Here is a 27,249-nt window from a genome sequence, read left to right on the forward strand (position 1 = left end):
GGCCCGTCCACGAACCAATCATCATGCCGACTGAGAGCGCGCGGCGAAGAGAAGAGCAACGCGAGAGGTACGATTCCGCTTCGGCGCCCTTTAAAGCAAGCACAGCAGTAATGCTTCGCCGGCGGCTACACGCATGCGCGGTAAAGACAGAAAGGAATGCTTCGCAACCGCAACCGTAAATACCAATTTTGGGAGAAGCGTAAGTTTGCGCGGACAGGGGCGGGAGGAAAGGGAAATTGGAGACGGGTGCACAGGGGACTTGGGATGTGTTGACGGGGATCTGGTCTTGCCGACGTGCCGGGTGGACACTCCAACGGGTCGAGGGCACAGCCCCTATACTTCGTATGTATTCATTTTGACCGGCTTTCCTCTATCTGAAAATTTCTCCAGAGCTTACGTTAAAAACCTCTTGAAACAAAATGCATTTCGTGGGCTGCCGTCACCACATCCCGTGATACAGTCAGGCTGCCATCAGGAGTCACCAGCGTATTTTTAAAAATGTGACTAGGTATGGCATCATATTAAGTCACACGAAGTTGTAGGTCACGAACAGAAACTACCCTCCCCCCTACAAGGACCCAAAAGATGTGCGCGAACTATTGCAGTCTCTGATGTATTTGGGGGAGGGGCAGGAATTGGCTGGCGGGTGTTGTCTTAATAGAAATTTGGGGAAGACAGCAATGTCCACAAGAACAAAGCAAATCCCACAGGTTTGGGGCACGGAACACACACCACAGAGTTTGTAACTTCTTAGGCTAATGAAGTAGCTTTCATGGAATATGCGTCTGTATGTTTAATGTTCCCTTTATTCAGCACGTTGACTACATCACACACGTCGGCTGCCTCGGTCACTCCCTGGCCTGGGCCGCCACCTCTTAATCCTAGTGTGACTTCATCTGAAGGCAAGCGCCGTGCAATTCAGAAAAACCCCAATGTTTCGTTACGCTTTGTTACATTAGGTATTTTAGGCTTTTGCTCATTAAAACATTTTCTCCACATATATGCGTACTTATACTTCTTTATGTATATATAATAGAAATAGAAATACACGAACACCCATTTCAATAGCATTTGTCTTCATAACAGTTTTGTGCACATTGAGTATATCAGATTTTACATATTTTATTCTATTGTGCGATAAAGAAATGCATTATAACAGAGCAATGTAATTTCTTTCATAAGCGATGCAGTACTTTAATATGTAACCACAGAAGAGGCTCCCTTTCCCAAGCTACTACAGAAAGGAAGCCATGACAACTCTTATGAAAGAGAGGAAGTCTGGTTGCATGTAGCTATCATAACTTATTTCCAGATGAGTCTTTAGTTATCAGTCTATAGTATTTAGCTCCTGTAATTCTACAAAGGATAAGAAAGGGAGCTAGGGCAGTTTATAAAGGAAACATGTTTTCTTTTTTTCTGGAAGTGTAATTAACATATAGTGTGATATTAGTTTCAGGTGCACAATATAGCGATTCAACAATTCTATATATTACCCAGTGCTCATCATGAGAAGTGCTCCTGATCCCCTTATAAAGAGAACATTTATAGGTAATGTCCCAAGGGAAGGCGTGTCTTTCTTTGTGCTAGGGGTTTAGGTGAGCGTTGCACTCACTCTTGTTCCTTCCCAAGCTTCTGGGTGATGGAGAACATAAAATACCAAACGTCAAATGATGTCAGCATTATTAATGGTAGGATGAAAACCTCTTCACTCACAAATATAGAGTTCTCTGGAATGAAATATGCTTTAAAGAGATGTCCAACATGGAGCTTCCTGCTTCCTCCTTGAACCCAGACCCCTCTATTCACCTTTCAGAAGAGTGGAGTCAAAAGGGCAGTCTTTATGTCCACTTCCCCACATTACTTCAGGGGGTACAAGCCTGCCTCACTCATAGGGTGGCTGGTAGGACACATTGAGAGAGAGGGAATGGAAAGTTTCCTTTTCACAGGAAAGCTCTGTCCAGGAGGCCCCATCCCATGAAGGTGACACATAAAGATGGAGGACTTTCTCCTGAAATACCACCTAAGTGCACGAAGGGCAAAGACAGATGTGCCTGACTGGACTGTGGCCTTTAAAGCTTCATAACCCCATTGATCGAGAAAAATAGCACTATGAATTCCCTAGACTCTAACCAGTGGGCTTTCATGCCTTCTGTTGGGAGGAGCTTTTGGAGAGACAGAGATTGTAGGTGTTCCCACCGACTCTGGGTCATCAGGTGGAGAGGCGTGGAAGTCCCTTCTTGTATGGAAACATAAGGGGTGGTGTTGATGTGGAGGAGTGGTATAAATGTTCCTCCTTCACCCAACATGCATTCACTAGCCACAACCAGAAGGTCATCCATTGGACTGGGGCCTCTGAAGTATGCTGTTCAAGTCAATGTGGCAGCAGAGACCAGAAGGGAGCATTTATTGTGTGTCTACTATGCTCCAATAAGCTTATACACTTATCTAATTCCACCGTCATATCATGTAATGCTCACGGTAATCAGGTGGGGTCACATCTCACACTGGGGGCAGGGTCTAAAGTTAGCTAGCAAGGCTCTATGGTCCAAATTAGCCATGAAGATCCTTTAGGAAAAGTGCTACACTGGTGAGAGATTTATCATCTCTTAGTAAGCCCCACACAGCCACTTTTCTTGCCAGCTTTGGAACAGAATTCTGATTTTTGCTTTTCAGTTGAACATGAGGTAAATAAAATAGTTGTCTGTTTAGGGAATACACTGTATATAAAATATGTATCTTTCAAACCTGCAGCTATATTTAGCTAGCGAGATGCTTATACTATTTAAGAGGCAGTACAAATGGGAAGCAAATGAGGGTGCAGCCATCCATGGATGATTCCTACCTCACACGCTCGATCACGCACTTTTTGAGTGACAAGGGGAGCAGAATGGTATTTCCTTCTCTTTCTTTGTAATTTTTTAATTTGGGTAGAGTTGGCACACACAATGTTACATTAGTTTCAGGTGTACAACATGGTGATCTGACAACTCTATATGTTGCGCTGTGCTCGGCACAAAAGTGCTGCTACCACCTGTCACCAGACAACACTATTACAACACCACTGACTGCATTCCTTTTCCTGTGCCTTCTATTCCCATGACTTATTCATTCTCTAACTGCAAGCCTGTATCTCTCACTCCCCTTCACCCATTTTGCCCAATACCCCACCCCGCCCCTGGCAACCATCAGTTTTTTCTCTGTATTTATAGGTTTTATCCTGCCTTTTATTAATTTTTTTCTACATATGAGTGAAATCATGTGGTATTTGTCTTTCTCAATTTGACTTACTTCATTAGCATAATACCCTTTAGGTTCATTCATGTTGTCTCAAATGGAACAATCTCATCCTTTTTTATGACTATGTCATATTCCATTCTGTACACACCAACCCACACACAGCCACACACACACCCATACAGAGCACATCTTCCTTATCATTTGTCTGTGGATGGACACTTGATTCCTTTCATATATTGACTACTGTAAGTAATGCTGCAATAAACATAAAGGTTTTTTTTTTTTTTGGTATTGAGTTGTGTAAGTTCTTCATATATTTTGGATATCAATCCTTTATTGGATGTATCATTTGCAAATATCTTCTCTCATTCAGTAGGTTGCCCTTTTCTTTTGTTGATTATTTCCTTTGCTGTGCAGAAGCTTTTTATTTTAATGGAATCCTAATAGTTTATTTTTGCTTTTGTTTCTCTTGCCTCAGGAGATATATCAGGAAAATATTGCTAAGGCTGATGTCAGAGAAATTACTGCCTGGGCTCTCTTCTAGCATTTTTATGGCTTCAGGTCTTACATTTAGGCCTTCAATCATTTTGAGTTTATTTTTGTGTATGGTATTAAAAAAAGAAGTCCAGTTTCGTTCTTTTGCATGTAGCTGTCCAGTTTTCCCAGCTTACTGAAGAGACCATCTTTTCCCATGTATATTCTTGCCTCCTTTGTCATAGGTTAATTAACCATATAATTGTGGCTTTATTTCTGGGCTCTATTCTGTTCCACTCATCTATGTGTCTATTTTTTTTGCCAGTACCCCACCGGTTTGATTCTTACAGCTTTGTAGTATATCTTAAAATTTGGAATTGTGATACTCCCAGCTTTGTTTCTCTTTCTCAAGATTGCTTTGGCTATTTAAGGTCTTCTGTGGTTCCATGCAAATTTTAGGATTATTTGTTCTAGTTCTGTGAAAAATGCTGTTGGTATTTTGATAGAGGTTGCCTTGAATCTATACATTGCTTTGGATAAGGTGGACATTTTAACAATATTAATTTTTCCAATCCATTCCTTCTCTTAGTTTTTTCCTCCCAAGATTATATAATTTAATTTATCTGATTGTACATACGATGTGACTACATTATATGGCGTATTAGTCAGGGTAGGCTAGGCCGTGCTCTCGTAACAAGCTGATCCTGAAGTCTCAGTGACTGAGCCCAACAAAGGCATATTTCCCACTCATGTGAAGTCTACTAGGAGACCATGACTCCTCAAGGCAGCCATCCTTTTGAAGACTCAGCAACTGAGGTTGTTTCCATCCTGTGTCTTTGCCATCTCATCTTGTAGCCTCTGCAATCAAGTTTCTAGAGAAGAGAGCTGAAAGGTCATATACCGGTTCTTAAATGCTTTGGCCCAGAAGCGACATACATCCCATGCTCACAGTTCACTGGACAGAACTAGGTACATAGTCTTACTCAACTTTAAAGGGCCTGGGAGATCTGGGGGTGCAAGTGGATATGCAGAGAGCAGCAAATGTCTCTGCCACAGATTGTGAATTTAATAAGGGGTGATTCTGTGCATGGCTTTCTTCTAAGCACTTTATGTACATGATTTAATTTAATCTATGAGATAAGTAGTATTTTTATCTGGATTTGAGGTTGTGAAACAGAAGGCTAGAGTCCCTAAATGACTAGTCTAAATGTTCCCAGTTAATAAACAACAGAGCGAGGATGTGAACCCACCTTTATGTACGACAGAGCCACTAATCCAGGTACTTGTCATTGAGTCATTCGTCAGCCCTCTCATCAGACTTTAAGACTGTCTGTTGGGCCTATAACTGCATATGCGTTGTGGTTTATCCTAAACCAAAGGATTTGATTTGTATTATGATTGAGGCATGCTACCCGGTCCTGAGAGTTTTTTTCCCCGAGTATTTCTTTTGGATGTATATGTAACATATATTCTTCTCTCTCTTTCTTTAGAAAAAATGTATCCTCTTCTATTATTTCCTCTTTTCTCCCCTGAAACGTATTCTTTGCTCCTCTCACACTGAATTCACAAGTTTATACTTATATAGGTATTAAAAATCTGTCCACATTTACTAGAAAGCTGACAAATATCTCCATGGGCCAGCGCTGGGAGTGGTGCATATCACTTCTACCCACAATCCATAGGCCAGACCAAGGCATTTGGCCACACCTGGCTGCAAGGGAACCTGGGAAATGTAGTCTAGCTGTGTGCTCAAGAAGAAGAGGAGATGGATATGGTGGACACCTTGACAATCTCTGCCACAACCCATATGAACAGAAAGCTAGCATCTTCATAGAGGGCTCAGTTTATGTCCCTGATTGGGAGCAAGGAATCAGGACTACACGTCAGGGCCAGTAGAAGTGTAATACTGCAGGTCAGCCTCATGTGGGACATGGCCTGAGGCAGGGAACACTAAAACATTGATACACACAGACTGTTATTCTTTGGTGTTAATCCAGTGGCCTTCTGGGAAGAGAGGGGCCCCTAGAATTATGAGGCAGCGAACAGATGAATTGATCTGGAGCTTTGGGGAACTCTACATAGTTTTTTTGAGACCTTATATGAGACTCTGCTACATTTTTTTATTATGCTACAGACATCATCTTGCTATAATGTTCACAGATTATATAATAATGAATAGGCATCAGACATGTAATATATTATAACCACAGAAAGGATAATAGCCTGGAGACTCAAACGTTCAGTTCCCCACAAGGTCCAGAGACTAAGTATAGCAGACACTACCAAGTTCTACCACACCTGTTAAGAACGATGAAGCAGGAGATAAAAGCTCAGATTTCTGATGACTCTGCAGAGCCATCCCAACACGCCTGGACTGTTCAAGTCAGGTGTACTTTATGTGAGTGTAGTTTTCAAGCTGCGCTAACTGCTGTAACAAACAATCCCCATTTTTAGTGGTTTAGCGTGATGAAAGTTCATTTTCATTCGTGTAAATGCCCACCTTAGATGTTTGGGTTGAATGACTCTCCTGGCAGGTCCTTTCAAAGTGACAATGAGGGATCTGGTCTTCCATCTGCGACTCCCCTATTTTCTAGCTCCTAGAACCCACTCCATTCAGATGGGGAGCGGAGGATTCCCTGTGGGAGGGTTTCGTCACCCATGCCTGGAAGTGGCACATATCACTTCTGCTCATCACTCATTGGTGAACCTCAGTCACATGGATCTGGTCAACTATAACGACTCTGGGAAGCGTAGTTTAACTGTGTATGCCCAAGAGGAAAGGAAATATGGTTTGGAAAACAAGGAGCTAGTTTCTGCCATGGTGAGAGAGAAATGATCTAATTTGTTTAAGTCATTGCTATTTCTAGTCTCTGCCCTCCAATTGAAGTTACATCAATTTTAGTATTGAACTGGTATGCCTTATGTGCCAGTATAATAAAATCACCAATACACACACAAACAAGGCTACATTATAGAAACAAAGATATCTAATCTATATAAAATTCAACACACTACATATTTATGTATATACAGATGGGTCTGTAAATGGGAAGGTAATAGTCCAAGAGGATACATATCAAATTTTTAAATGTGGCTACTTGTAGGAAGTGGTTTGAGATGGACTTTTATTTTTAACCCGTGTGCTTCTATACTGATTTTTTTTAAAACAAAAGGAATGGATTTGTGTCTATACTAAATACATTTGAAATAAAAAAGAACTCATATACAGTCCTGGTTAAGGCATCTTTTAAATAACCCATGTAATTCTGAATTCCAACACTCATGAAGTCGAAGAACCTACAGAGTCCCCACACAGCCCAGAACATGCCTCAAAGTAGAAAAATAAGAATGGCAGTGACCCTGAGAGAAGATAAAGGGAAATAAGAAAGTGGACATTAGACAACTGAACGTCTCTGTATATCCAGTGAGGACGGAGCAAAGGGAAACGTGGCTTGAAGTGTAAGATCAAGGATTTAGGGTAGTCACCGGCAAGATCTCTTTTCACATTCTTGCTTGTTAAAAATTGGGCTGGGTTATAATGGGAGGGTGTGGAATTTCATCTCCCCAGGGCTGGTGTGATGACAGAAGGGCCTTTATTGTTATATTCCTTAAGTTGTGTAGAACTGCATCACCTTTGACTCCCATGGCCATGGTTACTCGAGATAAAACACTTAAAGACAGTTGATGTTTCCTGTTTATCTTGTAGCTTTCGTCTTTGCTGGTGCTGGTCAGGGAAGAACTACCTAGGGAGTGTTTCGGGAGAGCCAGGGCGAGCGCAGGTTGGGGGGGGGGGCGCTGGGCCCAGGATGAGGTGTTGGGCTGAGGCAGCACAAAGCTGTCATCCCATTAAGCAGGGTTAAGATGGAGATTTTCACCACTGATTACACCTTGTTCTGCATTCTTTTATGTTCACATTTTTTTTCTCACTTCTTAACTTCTTTTCAGCTTTCTTAGGAGAAATATTTTGCTTATTAAGGATGGTATGAATAAATGTTTAATCATCATCCCCTTATTGTACTGCACATAATGCTGGTCTAGCATTTTCTAACTTGATAAATGTGTTACATTTACTTGTAAATTAAGGATATTCGTATTACAGATGGGTGTGCCATGAAAGGAATAAAATCTATGCTTAATACCATAAAGTCTTACAGGATACTTATGGTGAGCCTCCCCCCCCTTTTTTTGAGGTATTCTCGATTTCCAGATTTAGTGTTCACAATTTTGTAGCACGAAGGGCAAAAATAGACGAGGATAAATGAGCAAACTGATGTTAACTCATTTGCTGGCTGCTGCTCAATCTTTTTCTTTTTCCAACACCTTGAGATATCCTCCCCCAGCCGGGGCAGTGGGCGGGGGGGGGGGGAATCAGCCCGAGGGATCAGACGGCAATGGGAATTTTCAGACTTCTTAATAACACCCTAGTTCGTGCCAGGAGGTCTTATGTTTTGATAAAATTTAGGAGAAAAGTTTGGAATTCAATAATTTTCATTTTACAGGCTCTCCATTTTCGGTTTTATCTCTGATCTGCTTAAGCAGGACACTCCCCCAACAATTTATCGCCTTTTAAGGCCATGAATTCAGAGGGCTGACAACAAATCTGGACAAACTCTAATATGCCCTGTGCCAACTGTAATTTAGCTGGTCCTTTGAGAGCACAAGTTTTTATTACCATAAATCTTCTGCTTCCAGGCGTCTCCCCGCTGACAACGTTGTCCAATTTTGAATCCCGACATCTTCATTTCAAAAGCCCGCAGATGAAACTGCGAAGGTCAGGTTTCATTGTAATTGTGGGCAATGGTGAAAAGAGGACCACAGTCCTCAGCGCTGAGCTGCCGCCCGCAGCTTGCTTTGGCGAGCCCAGGGCTTGGGCGGAGTGTCACCGTGCAATTCAGGTGAATGATTACACCTGGCACTTGGAGCATCGGGAACTGTTTGGTCATATTTCAGTGTCTCACTTTGTCACCACACAAGGAGAGAAAGATTTTACCGAGGACTCTGATTTAGCATACGTGAACACTGCAGACTTCCTACTTTCATAATGTCCTTTTCTCCTCCTTTATGTAACTAGTGGCTCTCAACTTTCAGATCTTATCTCAAGCAACACAACTAACTGTACACGGCTGACCTTTCGGTATCTTGCATTTACCTGCAAAACAGGGATAATGATGGCTTCCACATCGAAGACTCATTGGCAAGATTAAATGAGTTAGTGCGCGCCACGTACTTAAAGGGGCGCCTGGCATGAAGTAAATGCTCAACCACGGTGAGCTATTATCGTGGCCTCTGTTACTGTGACAGCCGGAGCTGTCTGAGCAAGACGGTCTACGTGATTCATTTGTATCTTCTCTCATTTCCGCAGCAGCCCTGTGAGGTCGGCGCGGCTGTCGTTTCTATTCCACAGTGGAGGAAACTGAAGCTAGATCAGTAACTCGTTCAAGGTCACAGACCAAGTCAGTGATGCATCCAGAATTTGCATCCAAGCACTCAGACTCCAGAGCCCATGCTCATTAGCAAAGCCATGGTGACGAAGGTAGGAAGCAGATGCTGTCACTGCCCGGCCCACAGCCCATCACTCTTACTACTTCATGGCACACTGGCCCGACTTCAGTCTCTCAGCACTTACATTTTGTTGCTCGAGGACTCTCTCTGGCCTCTAAATCCTACTCTACCACTCAGGTGGAAGACAGAAAGGGGTCAGGGAATCGACATCCCTGGAACAGCCCTCAATTAATGATTGCTGTGGGCCTGTGGATAAATACCCCACCTTCCTCACCCCGGCGTGGGGTAACTCTGAGACCCGTCCTGCCCTGGCCCCTGGTTCCAGCTGCCCACCACAGCAGCTGACTCTGCATCCTTCTGCTCCCTGACTCACTTCTTCTTTTTTTTTTTTTGAGATTTATTTATTTATTTCAGAGAGAGAGAGAGAGACAGACGAACAGAAGGAGAGGGAGAGAGAAACTCAAGCAGACTCCCTGCTGAGCAGGGAGCCTGATGCGGGGCTCGATCCCAGGACCCTGGATTCATGACCTGAGCCGAAGGCAGATGCTTCACCGACTGAACCCCCCAGGCGCCCCTATCACAGCATTTTATTACCTCCATATGGTACATAAGGAAGACAAGGCTCAAGGAGAGTGAATGATTTGCCCAGTGTCATAAAACAAGTAAAAGAAGGACCCAGGGCTCAAATCCAGGTCTGTCAGGCTTCAAGTTTATGTCCCTTCAACTAAGATGCCTTTTTTATTCATTAATATATGAGCGTACGCACTATTTATTGTCTGCTGGGCGTCAGGGGTGGGGCGTTAACTGTGACTGCTCTAACCTTAATGCTTAACTTGGTACCTGGCACAGAGTTGTGGCTCAAGATTTCTTTCTTACACCAAAATATGCAAAATCAAACTACATGAAATTTTGGGGTTAATGTGAAAAGTTAATCACTTTTTGGGACACCATTTTGTTGCCAAATATTTCTAAATTTCAAAAACCTTACAAATCAACTCTTGCAATACAACCTATTCAAAATCTGAAAAGTACATATTTTGGAAAATTCCTTTATTTCCTTATCTCTTGGATTCGAAAAATAAAGACTTCCCTTTATAAACCAAAGGTGATTATGATTTTAGCGGATGTAATGATTTTTTTGGTGGGGACTCAGGGGAACATGAGTTCTCATGTTTTCAGAACACTATTTCCTTTCTGTTTGACTTAGACAATTAGCAAGAGGACCTTAGCTCCTTATCAGATCATAGTTTCCCATGACTAGAAATTAGAAAGTAGTTTCCAAGGTAACAGAAAACCAAGATGCTTTGCCCTCCAGCGTATTAGAAGTATAAAATGGGATTCTACCTGTCTTAGTTTTTGCTTAGGTCTCAAAGGCTCGTAATATAAAATAAAAAATGTTAAGTACTCTCACATTCCAATGTTCCAACATGAGGTCCTGGATTACCACACACAGAATTTTGGACCCTTAGCTCAGTATCAAGTTTGTAAGATGACTCATGTTTGAGAGGCCAGAAGAGAGAGAGAGAGAGAGAGAGAGAGAGAGAAGTTCCTTGGATTCTATAGTTGTGTGACATTTCCTTTCTTGACCCCATGATGGAGGTGAAGGTGGATGTTTACCTCACTTCAGGTCAGTGAGGGGGGCTTCCTGGGCACCTCTTAGAGAGACCTTGTTCCCTGTGTCCTCTTTACACAGTGTCGGTGGTTTCCATGTCTTGGCTATTGTAAATAATGCTGCACTGAACATAGGGATGCAGATATTTGAGATTGTGATTTCATTTCCTTCCGATATAAACCCAGAAGTGGGATTGCTGGATCAGAGAGTAATTGTATTTTTAAAGCTTTGAGGAACTTCTGTGTTATTTTCCACAGTGGCCACACCAATTTGCATTCTCACCAATAGTACAAAGGGGTTCCCTTTTCTCTACATCCTTGCCAACGCTTGTTGTGTCTTTTTCTTTTTGAGAATAATCATTCTAATAGGTGTGAGGTGATATCTCATTATGTTCAAGATTTTATTTATTTGAGAGAGAGAGCGAGTGAGTGAGCAGGAGGGAGAGGGAGAGAGAGAATGTGAAGCCGATTCCACACTGAGCACAGAGCCCGATGCGGGGCTCAATCCCAGGATCACGAGATCTTGACCTGAGCCAAAACTGAGTCCGATGCTTAATGGACTGAGCCGCCCCAGCGCCCCTATCTCATCGTGGTTTTGATTTGCATGTCTCTGATGCATCTGTTCACGTGCCTGTCGGTCATTTGTATGTCTTGTGTTTCTTTTCTTTTTTAATTTAAATTTAATTAATTCACATATATTATTAGTTTCAGAGGTAGAGGTCAGTGATTCATATATTATGTATTATATATATATATATTCATATGTTATATAATAGCCAGTGCTCATTACATCACATGCCCTTCTTAATACCATTATCCCCCCTCCAGCAACCCTCAGTTTGTTTCCTATGATTAAGAGTCTCTTATGGTTTGTCTCCTTTTCTGATTTCATCTTGTTTTATTTTTTCTGCCCATTTTTTTAGTTGGTTTATTTATTTTTGCTGTGAGTTTTATGGGCTCCTTATATATTTTGGATATTCACCCCTTATCAGATAGATGTTTTGCAAATACTTTCTCCCATTCCATAGGTTGTCTTTTCATTTTGTTGATTGTTTACTTTGCTGTGCTGAATATTTTTAGTTTGATATAGTCCCACTTGTTTAGTTTGCCTTTTGTTGCCTGTGCTTCCGGTGTTATACCTGGAAGAATCATGGCTAAGACCAATGTCAAGGAGCTTATTCCTCGTGGTTTTTTTCTAGCAGTTTCATGGTATCAGGACTTATATTTAATTTAATCCATTTTGAGCTAGTATTTTTGAGTGGTGTAAGATAGGAGTCTAATTTCATTCTATTGCATGTGAGTATCTGGTTTCCCCAACACCATTTATCCTTTACCTTATTGTGTATTCTTGGCCTCTCTGTCAAACATTAGTTGACCATATATGCATAGGTTTTCTTCTGGGCCCTTGATTCTGTTCCATTGGTCTATGTGTGTGTTTTTATGCCAATGCCATACTATTTTGTTGATTATAGCTTTGTAATAAAATATGAACTCAGAAAGTGTGATGCCTCCAGCTTTGTTCTTCTTTCTCAAGATTGCTTTGGCTATTTGGAGTCTTTTGTGTTTCCATATACATTTTAAGATCACTTTTTCTATTTTTGTGAAAAATGCCATTGAAATTTTGACAGGATTATATTGAATCTGTAGATGGTTTTGGGTAGTATGGACATTTTAACAGTATTAATTCTCCTGATCCACAAACATGAAATACCTTTCCATTGATTTATGTTTTCTTCAATGTCTTATAGTTTTCAGAGTAGTGATCTTTCACCTCCTTGGTTATATATATCCCTAAGTATTTTATTCTTTCTGGTGCTATTTTTCAGGTAGTTCATTGTTAGCGTATAGATACACACTGATTTTTGTATGTTGATTTTGTATCCTGCAGCTCTCCTACATTTGTTTATTAGTTGCAACACTTTCTCAGTGGAATCTTTGGGGGTTTATGCATATAAGATCATATCATCTGCAGAGACAATTTTGCTTCCTTCTTTCTGATTTGGAGGCTTTTATTTTTTATTTTTTATTTTTCTGTCTTGTCTAGGTGTTCTGCCTAGGACTTCCAGCAAAATGTTGAGTAAGAGTAGTGAGAGTGGGCATTCTTGCCTTGTTCCTGATCTTAGCACAAAAGCTTTCAACCTTTCCTCAAGAGTATGATGGTAGCTGTGGGTCTGTCATATATGGCCTTTATTATGTTGAGGTACCTTCCTTCTATACCCAATTTGTTGAGTTTTCATCATGAACGGATGTTGAATTTTGTCAAATGCTTTTTCTGCATCTGTCGAGACCAACATCTACATTCCTTTTTTTCCAGTCTCACGGAGCTATCACTGACATAATAGCATGTAAGTGTTTTAAGGCATACAACATAGTGATTTTATATACGTACAGATTGCAAAATGATTACCGCATTAAGGTCAGTTAGCACACTCATCATCTCACATAGTTACAATTGTGTGTGTGTGGGGGGAAAACTTTTAAAATCTACTCTCAGCAACTTTCAAATATACAATACAGTGTTGTTGACTGTAGTCACCATGCTTTACTTATTACGGAATGTATTCATCTCATAAGTGGAAGTTTGTGCCCTCTGACTACCTTCACTCATTTTCCCCATCCCTCACTTCCCACTGCTGGCAACCACTAATCTGTTCTCTGTGAGTTTTCTTAGGTTTCAGAGAAGTGAGACCATGTTGTCGCAAATGGCATCTACTTTTTTAACAGGCTCCCAGGTGGCATCAGTGCTCCTGGTGTGGGGACCACACTTGAAGTCATAAGGCTTTGAGCTATCTGTCAAATATCGTGAATGTGCACATTTTTTGAGAGGAGGGGATTCATGGTTTCCATCATTCTCAAGCAGTCTGTGATAGGAAAAACATCAAGAACCACTGCCTTAAAGAAATTAAGGTATAAGCAGCTGAGGTAAGAAGCCTTTAGGAGATTTGAAAGTACAAATTTGAAAAGAGGCCGATATAGACACTCATGGTGGAGGCCCATGGGAGGCTCTTAATTTGTGGGAAGGAATAAGGCTGTACTCTTTAACGTTCCCTTTCTCTCGAGGGTGTGGAGAGGGGAGCGGGGAGAGGTTTTCTTTATTTTTGTGGCCCATATGAACCTCAGTGCCTCTGTGTTGTTGCTTGGGCCTTCTGGCATTTTCTGGTTCTTCTGCTGCTCCCCCGCCATTTTCAGAGAGCAGGATAAGCAGACAGATATTAAACAAAACACAAAACCTTTTGGGACACAATGACCACCAGAGGTTGCTTTAAAATGCAGATTCCCAGGCCTCAAGCTAGAGCCTAGGAATCTGCATATGTAAAAAACTACCTCACAGGACTTTGCCGTGGCCCTCCCCAACCATGTTGTGAGAAACCCTGACCTATTATTTCCAAGTGTTTTTACGATGGCTTGAAGAAAACAAATTAAATCTCTAGGTGCGTCACAATCTGATTTCTCAGCTACCTGTGGTTAGGAAAGCCAGGCAGCTCTCTCTTCTTATTACACTTGCAGCTAGGGTCATTTCCTCCTAAGATTCTAACTCCCCTGTGCCCTGAGGCTAAGTCGGAGCATTTCTCCTTATTTGGCTTCCTCATCGCAGGGAAAAGCTACTGTGCCTTGTCTTGCAACCTCTACGCAGTACCCTGGAGGTGCGCCATCTCAGTGGCGGACCTAGTACTTTCTCTTTGCAACATGCTTTGTAGAGTCAGTAAACTTGACAAAGTGCTTCACGAGCTCTTTGGGCCTGAGGCATTGCATAAAGAGATTATGCAAACAGAATGGCATCCACCTTGCAGGCAGGTGGTGGGCCGTTTTCTCTCCTCCCCTCCTACCTGCCCCAGCCCTGGGAAGAATTTGAGCGCAGATCGGCTGGGAAGCCTTTGCAGAGAAAGGCTGAGCTGTTAGAAGAGTGAAGTCGATAACACAAACTGGTAACAGCTGCGGGCTGGAGGAAGCGACATGGGATGAGATAGCTCGAGACGCTGGATGTGAACACTTTGAGTAGGAAAATCTATTGGCCGAGGATATAACATTACCATTTACTGAGCTTCTACTATAGGTCAGGCACTGAACTAGGCATCTGCCTATATACCTTTTCTTATTCCATATTCATCACAATGCTGTGAGGAAAGGCATTTTTAATCTCCATACCACAAAAAGGGAAACTGAGGCTCACGGAAATGCAGTGAATTTGCTCCCTATAATACAATTACTAAGTTGAAAATCTTGGATTCAAAGCCGTGTTTCTTGAACCACAACCATCTTCTTGCCACTATCCAGCTCTGCATCCATTCATATCTGGGAGGTAAATGGACAGAGGGAGATGACCAGAGACGTGTAAAACTGATGGCTGCATCCTGCACAGATCCCTTTCCGGCTTACCTTTATGCCAAGTTTCGGTATATTGCTGCTATTTCACAGGCACTACTCCTTTTATGTTGTACATGAAAAATATTTCAATTTCTGCCGAAGCACAGATATAATTTTGAAAGTAAGTAGATGAGGGTAATATTTTGAAAATTATAACTCAATATATTTTTTATTTCTTTGTAGGTGTTGCTCCCCTTCCGCTATCTTATGAGTCATAGGGTTTATGGCCCGGGAAAGAATGGGAGGAATCAAAGATCGTACACAAGAAAGGAGGAAGTGAAGGAGAGGGGCTTCTGTCCCACTGGGACAGGAAGTCCTTAGGCTCTGGGAAAAAGACCTAAGGAAAGAGAAAGACATTTAAGAGATCAGATAGCAGTGGCCTTACTCCCCGTGAGAATGGCCCGATCTCCAGAGGTGAAGATGCTTCAGTGAAACATTCCACATAGTTTGATGGGTGATGTCAAAAGATGGGGGCTCGTGTCCTACCTGCCTATATAGGACTCTGGGAAGAAAGCTCACAAGGCACCCCGCAGGCACACAATACTCACAGAATGTGCCAGAAGATAACCTAGGTTTTATTGAGTTCATCTGTTTGAAATACGCCATCGACTTCTGATCTAATTACCTTAGACAGCTTTTAATTTAGTTTTGTTAGTACAAAGAGTCCTCTTCACCAACGGGATTTTGGAAACATACGTGATTTCTTTTTTTACTCTTTTTGTCTTAGTAGCATAACACAAGGAGTCAGATTTCACAAAAGGCCAGAAAAATGTGACCTCTCCACTGGATGCTGAAACTTGTGAGTCCTTACATGCCAAAGGTTAGAATTGGCCCCACGCTGCCTGCTCCCATTCCTGACAATACAGCATGGATATGAGCCATGGCATTAACACTTTGTGTTCCCAGTAATGACACTCAAATAGAGGGTAGGCAGAGATGGCAGTGCCTCCTGGGAATTTAGGGGCTTCCTTATTCGAATTCATTCATGCACACGGGATGACCTTACTTTAAGGAAATGGTGTCAAATATTGCAGTTGTTGGGTGTATTGAAAATAGACAATGACTCAAGCATGTCTGCAGCTGCCTGATTTTATTATGGTGGTTCCTTGATGTCATCATTATGTCCTGGCTATCAGCTTCGATGCTTGGCGAACTGAATCCAAGGGCAGTTCAATTTGTTCATGGCTTCCAGTATCCATGTCCTTTAGTAGTGAGTGCCCTGCCCCATCTGGGCTTAGCCTTTTGACTTGTTTTGGCTAATGGGACAATAGCATATGTGACACGGAGCAAAGACTTAGAAAGTGCTTGTGCATTGGGTCTTGTCCTCTTGGAATCTTGCCACCAAGCCCAGGCTAGCCTACTGGAGGATGAGACACCATGTGGAAAAAAACTGGTAGTCAGCCAGCCCCCAGTCAGCCTGGCAGCTGGTTACAGCTACATGTGTGAGTCGCAACCGAGGTCGACCAGGGTAGCTTGAGTCAGCAGAATCAGCCAGTTTAGCCCAATCTAAATTGATGACCCACAGAGTCATGAGATCAATAAACAGTTGTACCTTTAAGCCGCTACGTGTTTAGGTGCTTGTTATGCAACTGAATCAATACAGACACCCAGTGCATGGCTTAGTCAGTCTACTGAAAACTGTTTGGGGTTGGGGGATGACCTCATGAAGGGCAAATGAATTAAACAATGCAAATTTATTAATATATTAAGAAGTAAGACTGATAGGTAGACAGGATGATTATCAGTGCATCTTCTCCTTTAGGAGAATTTTCATGGGAATCCAAATAACTCAAAAGGCAGCCTTGATAGCAACAATAACAGCCTTAGGGAGGCAACTGCTTGACCTGAGAGGAGCTTGCCGCATCCATGTCCACTCTCATTGAATAATAGATTTATAAAGGGGAGAGGGAGAGAGATCGATCTTGTTCAGGTGTGATGAGTCTCCTTTTCCCTGGAGAGTCTGGAGTTACATACACAGATTCTCCCACTTTGGGCTCTCCTTCCCTAGAATCCATGAGAACTGCACCAAATATGCCTCTCTGAAGTCACACCCAGGTTACTTAGCTTATACTTGGAAATTCTGATATCTTACAAATCAGCTTTCCTTATAGGTTATTTCTATGGTATTTTATGTTTAAGGTTTTTAAGCCTATGTATTTTAATGTTATGGGAGGAATGGATTGGGTTGAGATGGACAGTTGATGGAGAGGCCACTGCAGTAGTCCAGACCAGGGAAATGATTATTAAGATGCAGCTGTTGGCTGTGCAGATGAAGAGAAATAGATGGACTCGAGAAAGTTTGGAGGTAGGGCAGTCAGGACCGGATGAAGGTGGGGGAAAAGGGAGGGATCAAGGGGGATGCCTGGTTTTAGGATGGAGCAGTTTGGTGGCAACATTTGACATATGAGATAAATATCTTTTATCTTTTTTTTTTTTTGTTGTTGTTGTTCTATGGAAAAACATGGGTTCAGAGGCATTAATCAGGATGACTTGGGCGCAGTTCCGGCACCACTAAGCCCTTAGTAAATGTCAGGTTTTATTTTCATTGCCTAGTCACAGAGCTAGTCTGACTCCAAAGTCTATACTCTAAGCCAGTGCTGCTCTAAGTTTAATGTGCTACAAATCACCTGGATATCTTGTTAACATGCAGATTCTGACTCAGCAGGCCTAGAGTAGGCCTTTCAATTCTTTACTTCTCATAAGGTTCCAAGTGGTGCCAATACTGCTGGTCCACAAACCATTCTTTGAGTTCAGGGAATGGGAACACTTACGTGAACATGCGATTGCCATACACACTTTAATAATAGTAATGATTTCACTTTGGCAGCCATAAGAGCTGAACACTTATAGAGTGTGGGGAAAGTATGATCAATAGCTATTTGAGTTTGTCTTTGAGGTTTCAATTCTAAACTGTTAATGCAAGCAGTTTGGTTGGTTCCTGGAATAGAGGACGTAGGCTATGAAGAAGTCTCAAGCTAAGAGACTTGAACACCCAAAATGGGAACTGAATAAATTGTTTTAATTTTGTGTATCCAAAGCTATGGCTTGTAGCCTTTTTGGTGAAATTGAAATATTCAGACAAGAATTAACCTTAATCTTCTAAGAAGAAACAGAATAGTTTTCTTTGGAGCAAGGTATAGCACAACTTTCCTGGGCATTCCAACAGAGACCTAGGGCAGCCTTGTGTAGAATGCCCTTGAAATGTAAGTGACTGAACCACATTTGACATTCTTTAATGCATAAAGACTCACCACTTTTTAGAAGCTATCTCCAGGAGTTGACAGAACATAAAGAGCTAAAGAAGCTATCGCAGGCTGTCAGAAAATATTCAACTACCTTAGTACAGGATCGGTTCGCTTGCTCAACAATTGAACCCCGGATGCTGTTGACAGATTTCTTAAGCAGCTCCATCAAACCGCATGCAACCTGACAGCATTTTAAAGTACTGAGCCCACATTTTTTGTCAAAGAAAAACATTTTAAGCTGATTTCTCTCGGGGGGGGGGGGGGTGTCAAGGTGTAAAATAGCTTTCATGGGCTGTCAGAGGAATCATGGTGAGTTAGCATCAGAAGTGATTTTGATCACCAAACTTTAGGGCTGGAAAAAATTTAGAATCCATACAAGTCACAGAATGTCAGAGCTGGTAGGAACTGAACATAACCTCTCATGATGCAATGGAGAGAGGTGGGACTCAAGGAGGTGAAATGACTTAGAGTAAGTCATACAACTGGTGAATGACCATCCTTAGTATTGGTTCTTGACACTACTGATTGACTTAACACTAATCATTTCGTTAAACTCTACGAATTGGAATTTTGCCGAGCCCACATTTTCCATGGAGAGATTTGTTAAAGCACTTGGGGAATAGGGAAGAAAGGGGACCACCACATATGGATAGAAGGCTTTGACCATTTTCTGTCCTTGAAAAATAAAAGATTTAGAAGCATTCCACGAATAGGAGACTCCTGACATTATCTCTCAGAGGGAAATAGGAGTCTCGCAGGAGACTTTAAATCAGATCAAGAAATTTCTTCTTTCTTCTGAAGGTTAATATGAGCTAAAAGATGCTCGTGAGAAAGAAGGGAAGATGGTCCCTGCTTGATGAGGGCTCCTACCTGAAGAGCTTTTTTTTTCTTTAGGAATGACAAAGGTACGTTCCATACATTAATTATATAGGAAAATTATTTAATTTTATGCCTTTGATTTTCTCTGATTTTAGTTGTTTTTCCTCCCTAAGTTCTATAGTAAAACTCCTATAGAAAAATACACAGTCCTCTTTTACACGACCTAAGGGAAGAAGGGTATTGGCTCATACCTAGGCTACAACAGCCAGGACCCTCACTTGCAGGATTCAGGCGCGACACCCAGCATGGCACTCAAGGCCATTAAGGATCCGGGTCCTGCCCTGCCGACACCCACCTACTATTTAGCCAGGGGAAACCCTATTTCTTTTCAAAATGCAACTTCCTTTTCCCTAACTCCATTTCTTTAACTTGCTCGTCAGTCTGCCTGGAATATCCAAGACCCCCTCCCTTCTGCCCTGAGAACATTTGCTCATCCAATTAGACCAGGTCAGTGTCTCCTCCTCTGTGAAGGCATCTGCCGGGTCTATGGTCAGAAGCAGTGGCTCTGTCTTCTTGCTACTTAGAGCCCTCTGATCTTAATCAAACCACAGGGTCTTATAATGACTCATTTACATGTATGTCTCTCCACAGTGATGGGCAGGCCCAGTCTGCTGCTTGAGTCGCCGGGACAGCTCCAGAAAAACTACACTATTCTGGCTTCACCCCTAGAGATTCTGATTTGAAAGGTGTAGGGTGGGTTGAAGGTACTGGTATTTATGCTGAAGCTTCCCCAGGAGATTCAAATGTGCAGCCAGCAACGAGGAATACTGTGATTAGAAGGTCAGCTCTTTGCAGACACTAGGCTTCTTTGTTTGTTTGTTTGTTTTCATTATCCCAGACAGTGTCTCCAAGGGAACTTGTGTGAACCCAGAAAGTGAAGCCAGTCAAAGTAGGTTCCTCTCAACACACAATTGCTTACTTTGTTGAATGATCCATGTTTTCAAAGGGGATTTAAGTCCAATGGCAGGGGGGAGACATGTACACAAACTTCACAGAGGAAAATGGGGCCAGCATTTATACTTTCATTTGATGATTGGCACCCAAATATACTACTTAAAAAATAAACCCACAAAGAAGCTGCCTAGAGAATCATCCGTTTGCCACTAAGAGGGCAGAGGAGGGAGGAGGTGCGGTTAGGGTTTGTTGGATCCGTCATGAGACCCATTCTTAGAATAGCTGCGTCCGACTCCCAGCAATGTCACTTATTAGCTCTGTGATCTGGTTCAAGGTACTTCACCTGTCTGTCCCCATTTTTCCCATCTGCAAAATGGAATGCTGATGTTATCACTGGTAACTGGTTTCCTAGGGTTGTAGTGATGATTCAGTAAGTTAACATATATAAACCACCTAAAACAGTATCTGGTATATAATAAATTCCCAGTGAATGTTAGCTCCTCCTCCTCCTATTATTATTATTACTGTTGTTGTTGTTGTCTTGTTGTTGTTATTACTTCTAGGGGAGCTGGAGGCTTTGTTGGAGCAGGAAGCTGATGAAGTGAAGCCAGTTACCCAGCACAGAAATAGATAAATGCAGTCTTACTGTTGTCCTCTGCTCTCTCTTTGTCCAGTATCCTTGATCCAATGTGTTAGAAGGAATGATGCCTTTTATCTTTAAAGTATAAATGAAAAAGAGTTTGGGAAATGTCTTGGGGCACCTTGTCCATTCAACTAGAGAATGACCAACGATGGCACTCAGCTTTTCAAAGGGAAGCCTCAAGTGCATCCTTTAAGCACAATTGGCTTGGGGCCTTTGGCCCAGAATATCATTGCTTCCCTACAGTCCTGCTGGGGGCAATTTCAGGTTTAAAGACTTATATATATGTCTTTCTCTATCAATTGTTTTTCTTAGGCAATGCTGAGAACATAGTACATATTTCTGCTAAAGTCATTTCCTTCAGAAATGCTATTGATTCACAGAAAATATATTTTATGACATCTTCTCTGAACTTTTTACACGACTTTAGAGGAGAATTAACCCTTTGGCCGCTACCTGTTCTATCTAATGGAGTATACGGCCATCACCTACATGCCGGACAGAAATCACAATACCTCTGGGTTCAATCTCAACACGAAAACCACATCTTCTTATTCTTTTTTTTTAAAGATTTTATTTAGTTATTTGAGAGAGAGTGAGAGCTAGAGAGAGAGAGCACACAAAAGGAGAGGGAAAGAGAGAAGCAGACTCCCCACTGGGCAGTGAGCCTGGACGCGGGGCTACCCAGGGCCTGGGAATCATGACCTGAGCTGAAGGCAGATGCTTAACTGATGGAGCCACCCAGGCACCCTGAAAACCACATTTTCAATTGACAAGCCTATTTTAATTCATTAGGAAAACAAAGGTATTTTATAGATTTAATATTTTGGCTTAGGACTCCCTCAGAATATGACTGTATTTGGAGACAGGGCCTTTAAAGAGGTAAATTAAAATGAGGCCATTGGGTGGGTCCTAATCCAGTCTAACCGGTGTTTTTAAAAGAAAAGGAGATTAGGACACACAAAGAGACATCAGGGATGAAGACCTACAGGACAACCATGTGAAGAGGCAGCAAGAGGTTGCTGCCCACAAGCCACGGAGAGAGCCCTTAGAAGAAGCCAACTCTGGGGCGCCTGGGTGGCTCAGTCGTTAGGCGTCTGTCTTTGGCTCAGGTCATGATCCCAGAGTCCTGGAATCGAGCCCTGCATCGGGTTCCCTGCTCAGCGGGGAGCCTGTTTCTCCCTCTCCCACTCCTCCTGCTTATGTTCCCTGTCTATCAAATAAATAAATAAAATCTTAAAAAAAAAAAAGAAGAAGAAACCAACTCTACCAGCACCTTGGATTTCCAGCCTCCGGAAGTGTGCGGAAAGGAAATTTCTAGTGTTGACACCATCCAGTCTGTGGAATTTCATTATGACAGCCCTAGTGAACACTCCCCCTCTCCCAGTTCTGATCCCAAGGTATAGCCCTATTCTAGTCCGTTCTTTCTCTTTCTGGATGGGTGTGGCTGGCAACAGGCATGGTGATGATAACTCTTTTGTGTGCATCTGGGTGACCCAGCCTCAGGTGTGCAAAGCATCATTTACACAAACAGGTCACATCCAGAGCAGTCTCAGCCTCCCACAGGGCTGAGCTCTTGTGTAATGTTGCCCCCTCTCCTGACCCAGCCCCCTTGTCCCCTCCTCCAGAGCAGGGCAAGGTCTTTGCCATGACTATTAAATCAGATCAAGAGTTTATTTCTCATTGGTTCACTTTCTGTAAAATCCATTTGAGAGACCTCGGCTGTAATTACTGTTGCTTTACTGCTTTATCTTGCTTAAGACGACAAATTTTAGCAATGCTGGGAAGTAAATCATTTTTGTGGCCACATTATGCTGACTAATATGACATAATCTCAAATTAATTTATTCAAAAGAGTACATTCCCAGCCCAAGCATATTCAGCATGTTTGCAGTTCTCCTGTTTCTAATGTGAGATCATCAAAGCATCCATTAGGACTTTTCCATAATTCCTAAAGCTAAATATGCAACTTTTTCTTGAAAAGATTCCCTACAAATTAGCTGATGTTTGTTTTCCTTTCCCCAACTTCCATGGACAAATAATTAAAAATAACAATTATAATAAGAACACTTAGAATGATAGAAAACAAGCATTGAGCATTTCCTTGGGTGAGACACTGTGCTATACCCTTACTCTTGCACTGCCTCATTCATTACTTAAAAAATCATTTTATGTATTAGTTGTTATTAATATCTTCATTTTGCACATAAGGAAATAGAAATATACAGAGGTTACCAAAACTGTCTTACTATAGAACCTTACAGAATAAAAGACCAAATTTACACAGTGTTTTATCTCTTGTCTGTGTTACCATCAGATTTTGTTTGTTTTGAGAGAGAGAGAGAGAGAGAGAATGGGAGATTGAGCAAGGGGAAAGGTCTGAGGGACAGGGAGAGAGAGAATCTTAAGCAGGCTCCACACCCAGTGCAGAGCCCGATGTGGGGCTCGGTTTCACGACCCTGAGATCATGACCTGACCCAAAATCAAGAGTCGGACGCTTAACCAACTGAGCCACCCGGGCACCCCCATCGGTTTTTAATATATTTTATTTTTAATAACAAAAAGTGCTTACAAAATCTGTACATATCTTGAGAACAGTGTGATGTAATGAGGGGGAAAAAAACATAGTCTTTGGAAACAGCAATGGTGGGCTTAAAATCTTAGCTTTACTCTCGACTAACTCTATGACCTTGGAAAATGACTGAATTTAGCTAAACAACAGTGGACTCAACTACCAATGAGGTTCTTATGACATCCCCCACAGTACGCAAGTCTTTGTGTGGACATATATATCGGCTTCTCTTGGGTAGATACTTAGGAGTGGGATTACTGGCACGTATAGTAAAAATTTATATTTAACTTTTTAAGATACTAACAACCTATTTTCCAAAATGGCAGTGTTATTTTAAATTCCCATCGGCAACGTATGAGAGTTCCTTTTTCTTCACATTTGTTACTGTCTGCTGTATTGATTACAGCTGTTTTCGCCATTGTAGTGGGTCTGCAGTGGTATCTCATGGTGATCTCAATTGAATTTGCACTCTTCTAATGACCAATAATGTTGAGCAGCTTTTCATGTGTTTAGTATTCACTTGTATATTTTCTTTGCTAAAACGTCTATTCAGATCTTTTGCCAATGTTTTAATTGGGTTGTTTGTCTTATTGACTTGTAAGAGTTCTTTGTAGATTCTGGATAAAAGTCTGCTGGAATCCTTTTACATTAGTTCTAAATTTTCCAACATCGAGTGCACCGCACTATGCAGAGTATCTAACAAATATTTGACAAGAATGACTCTGACAATGCTGTTCAATTCAGTTTAGTTGAACAGATTGTTACTGAGTTGTGACTGTGGTAGGCATATTCTAGGCACCGGAGATTCAGTAGAGAATATAACAGACAAAATCTCTGCTCTCAGAGAAGCAAGGAGTCGTCATTAATGGTTGCATGGCTATCGGGTAGAAAAGACTGGCATTTGTGCCATGCAGTCCCCTTTGAGTCTCAGGCTCTTGGCTCCTCCTCTCTACAGCCTAGGCACAAGCATAGTGAAATATGCTGAACTTCGGTTCACGAATCTCATTCCCAACGTGGCTCAAATTGTTTTGATCACCTTAATTCCAGGAGTTATCTATATTTCAAAGTGCAAACTGGCACGGAGTACAGCTTTAGTTAGTTAGGTTAATCCTATAGAAGATGTTCTTTTTATACGTGTCGTATATACGCAATCTTGTATTTTCCTCCAAAAGCTTAACCTCTGCCGGAAACGTACGAGCTGGTCATAGTTCCCTCTTTCTCTAACACAACACTCTCCTTTTCTCTTTTTCCACATTGTTGGCCTAAAACCCCGTCCTCAGAAGTTCTGGGGACCAATCTCACCAGATCTATAGGTAGGGAAATTCTGTATCCTTAGGAAGTAGGCTACTAAAAGATCAATGGAGTCAGTTGCCTTGATGTCAAGGGGGTTTGCTCTGCGATGGCAGAGAGGCCGGGAAGCCTTTGATTACAGTGTCTCCCCAGTCTGCCCTTCTATCAGCAGCAGCCCCAGCAGACATTCCTGGTGGCGGTGGCTCCCCGCATCTCTGCTTGCGGCAGCTTCCGGGAAGAGCTCCTCCTGGTGGAGGCAGCTTTCTCAATGGCCGCTTCCAACTGCTTCTGTTGCCTGCCCTCGTGAGTTCTACCCTCCAGGACCACTTCTGGCAACTCTCTCCAGAAAGTTCGCGGTTGAACCTCTTCTGCTTTTTCAAAATGTGCTTTATACAGAGCTGTTTTTAGGATGAGAGCTGGCTGTCACATCTCAGGTGGTCACAAATGGAGCTGCTCCCTCTGGCTGTGCTGTGACCTTTCTGTTTTTTCCTGCTCCAGGCCTCCTGGGAGTTCATGGCCTAGGTCGGGAGGGAGCATCCTCATGCATTTGAAGGCGCACAATTTGGAAGCAGGCGGGCCTATAATTCAAGGCAGGCTCTGCCTTTTCCTTATTGCATGATCTCAGGCAAGTGACTTAATCTTTGTAGTCCTCAGTTTCCTTATCTATAAAATAGGGAGATATGTTTTCCTATCTCATGGGTTGCTTTGAGGATTAAGTGAAAAGCACTTCGGATCTGGCACATTCTAAGAACCCGGTAAATATTAGCTATGATGACATTTTTTGATGCCGAATAAATACTGCTAGAATAACCAAACTATGGAAGGCACTTGCAAACAGTCCTAAGGTCTTCACATAGGGTTTAAGAACATCCTAGAAAACTGGCGGAAGAAACAACCGCTTGTTCTTTCCAGAACACTGGCACGCCTTTACTCCCACCTTTCCCATTGGGATAGTTGGAGTGCTCTTCTTTCCTCCTTCACAGGGAGACCACTCAGCTTTCAGATCTACCTCAAATGTCATATATCACGCATGACATATGCCCGCAGCCTTCCCCATGTGTATTTATCTAATATTGTTTTTTCCTGTACTGCATTATAGCATTTGTCTGTCTTCTTTACCAGAATACTTGAGACAGAATTTTTGCCTTATCTATCTAACACTTTCCTGTCAACGTGTACTCAGTATAGAAAGTTATTTGAGATATTTTACATCCTTTTTTTTTGGTGTATGCATTATGTTTTCAAAATCTTGTGTTTACATTTACAGCACGTCTCAGTTTGGGTTAGCCACACTTCAAGGGCTTCGTAGAGGCATGTAGCAAATAGATCGTGGATTGGACAGCACAGTTCCCCGTGCTCCCTCTTCCATCTTCTCCTGGCCTTTGTGCATATCAATTATAGCACGTAAAACAGATTATATTATAAATTATCTGTTCATATGTCTATTTCCTACGAGCATTTCTAGGATGAGGATTTTGTTTTACTTGTCTTTGCATCCCCATTCCCTGATGTAATGCTTACCATATAGTAAGTTCTCAAGAAATAATTATCAAATGAATATTATAGATATCATCTATTGGGCGACTACTAAGTACCTGGGACTTTATACGTGATATTTCATTTCATCATTACAAAGCCTTTTGCTTGGTCATCCCCAGTTTGCAAATCATACAATGGATTCTCAGAAAGTTTGAGAGCCTTTCTAAAAGTTACAATGTTTTAAGTAGCAAAGCTGGGATTGAACCCTTCTGGCTCTAAAATTGGAACATGGCTGGGGTGCCTGGGTGGCTCAGTGGGTTAAGCATCTGACTCTTGATTTCGGCTCAGGTCACCATCTCGGGGTCATGGGATCTGGTTCCCATGTTGGGCTCTGCGCTGGGCATGGAGCCTGCTTGAGATTCTCTCTCTCCCTCTCCCTCTGCCCCTTCCCCTCCCTCTAAAATAAATAAATAAATCTTAAAAAAAAAATAAAATGGGAACACAGCTGTCATCAGTGCACGTGGGTTCCATCCCAGCTTCATTTCTAATTGGATGACCTTTGGCATAACATTGAACCCCTGGAGCCTCAGGTTCCTATTTGTAAAATGAAAGAATTGAAATAGCTTATGTCTAGGTCTCTTTTAGTTTTGGTTGCTGCAGCTATAACTTCTTACATATAATTGAGTCATTTTTTTCTCTGTATCTAAGTGGTTTCCCAGAGAATAAACTATCTTCCAAAATAAGGGGTATTTATGTCACTTGGTTACCTCCAAAGAGTGACTACATAGTCACCTGATTTTATTGTAAGAAATGTGAATAAAAATTAAATTTTTATGAATGGAATTCTTTTTCCTTTTTATCTTGCATGAAAAAGTAAAGGTTGTTTTATTGTCACTCTTACTTGATTCTAATGCTTTAACACTGGTTTTCCCATTTAATTAATTTGAAGAACTCTAATGAACCCTGTGAGCCTATGTCTAATTTTAACAAGGAAAGCATTTGTTTTCCCCCGAATAGTCTCTCCCCAGTTCTCACAATCTGCCCTTCACTAGCTAACATTT

Source organism: Ursus arctos, chromosome X (assembly GCF_023065955.2).
Source record: "Ursus arctos isolate Adak ecotype North America chromosome X, UrsArc2.0, whole genome shotgun sequence".
Classification (NCBI taxonomy): domain Eukaryota; kingdom Metazoa; phylum Chordata; class Mammalia; order Carnivora; family Ursidae; genus Ursus; species Ursus arctos.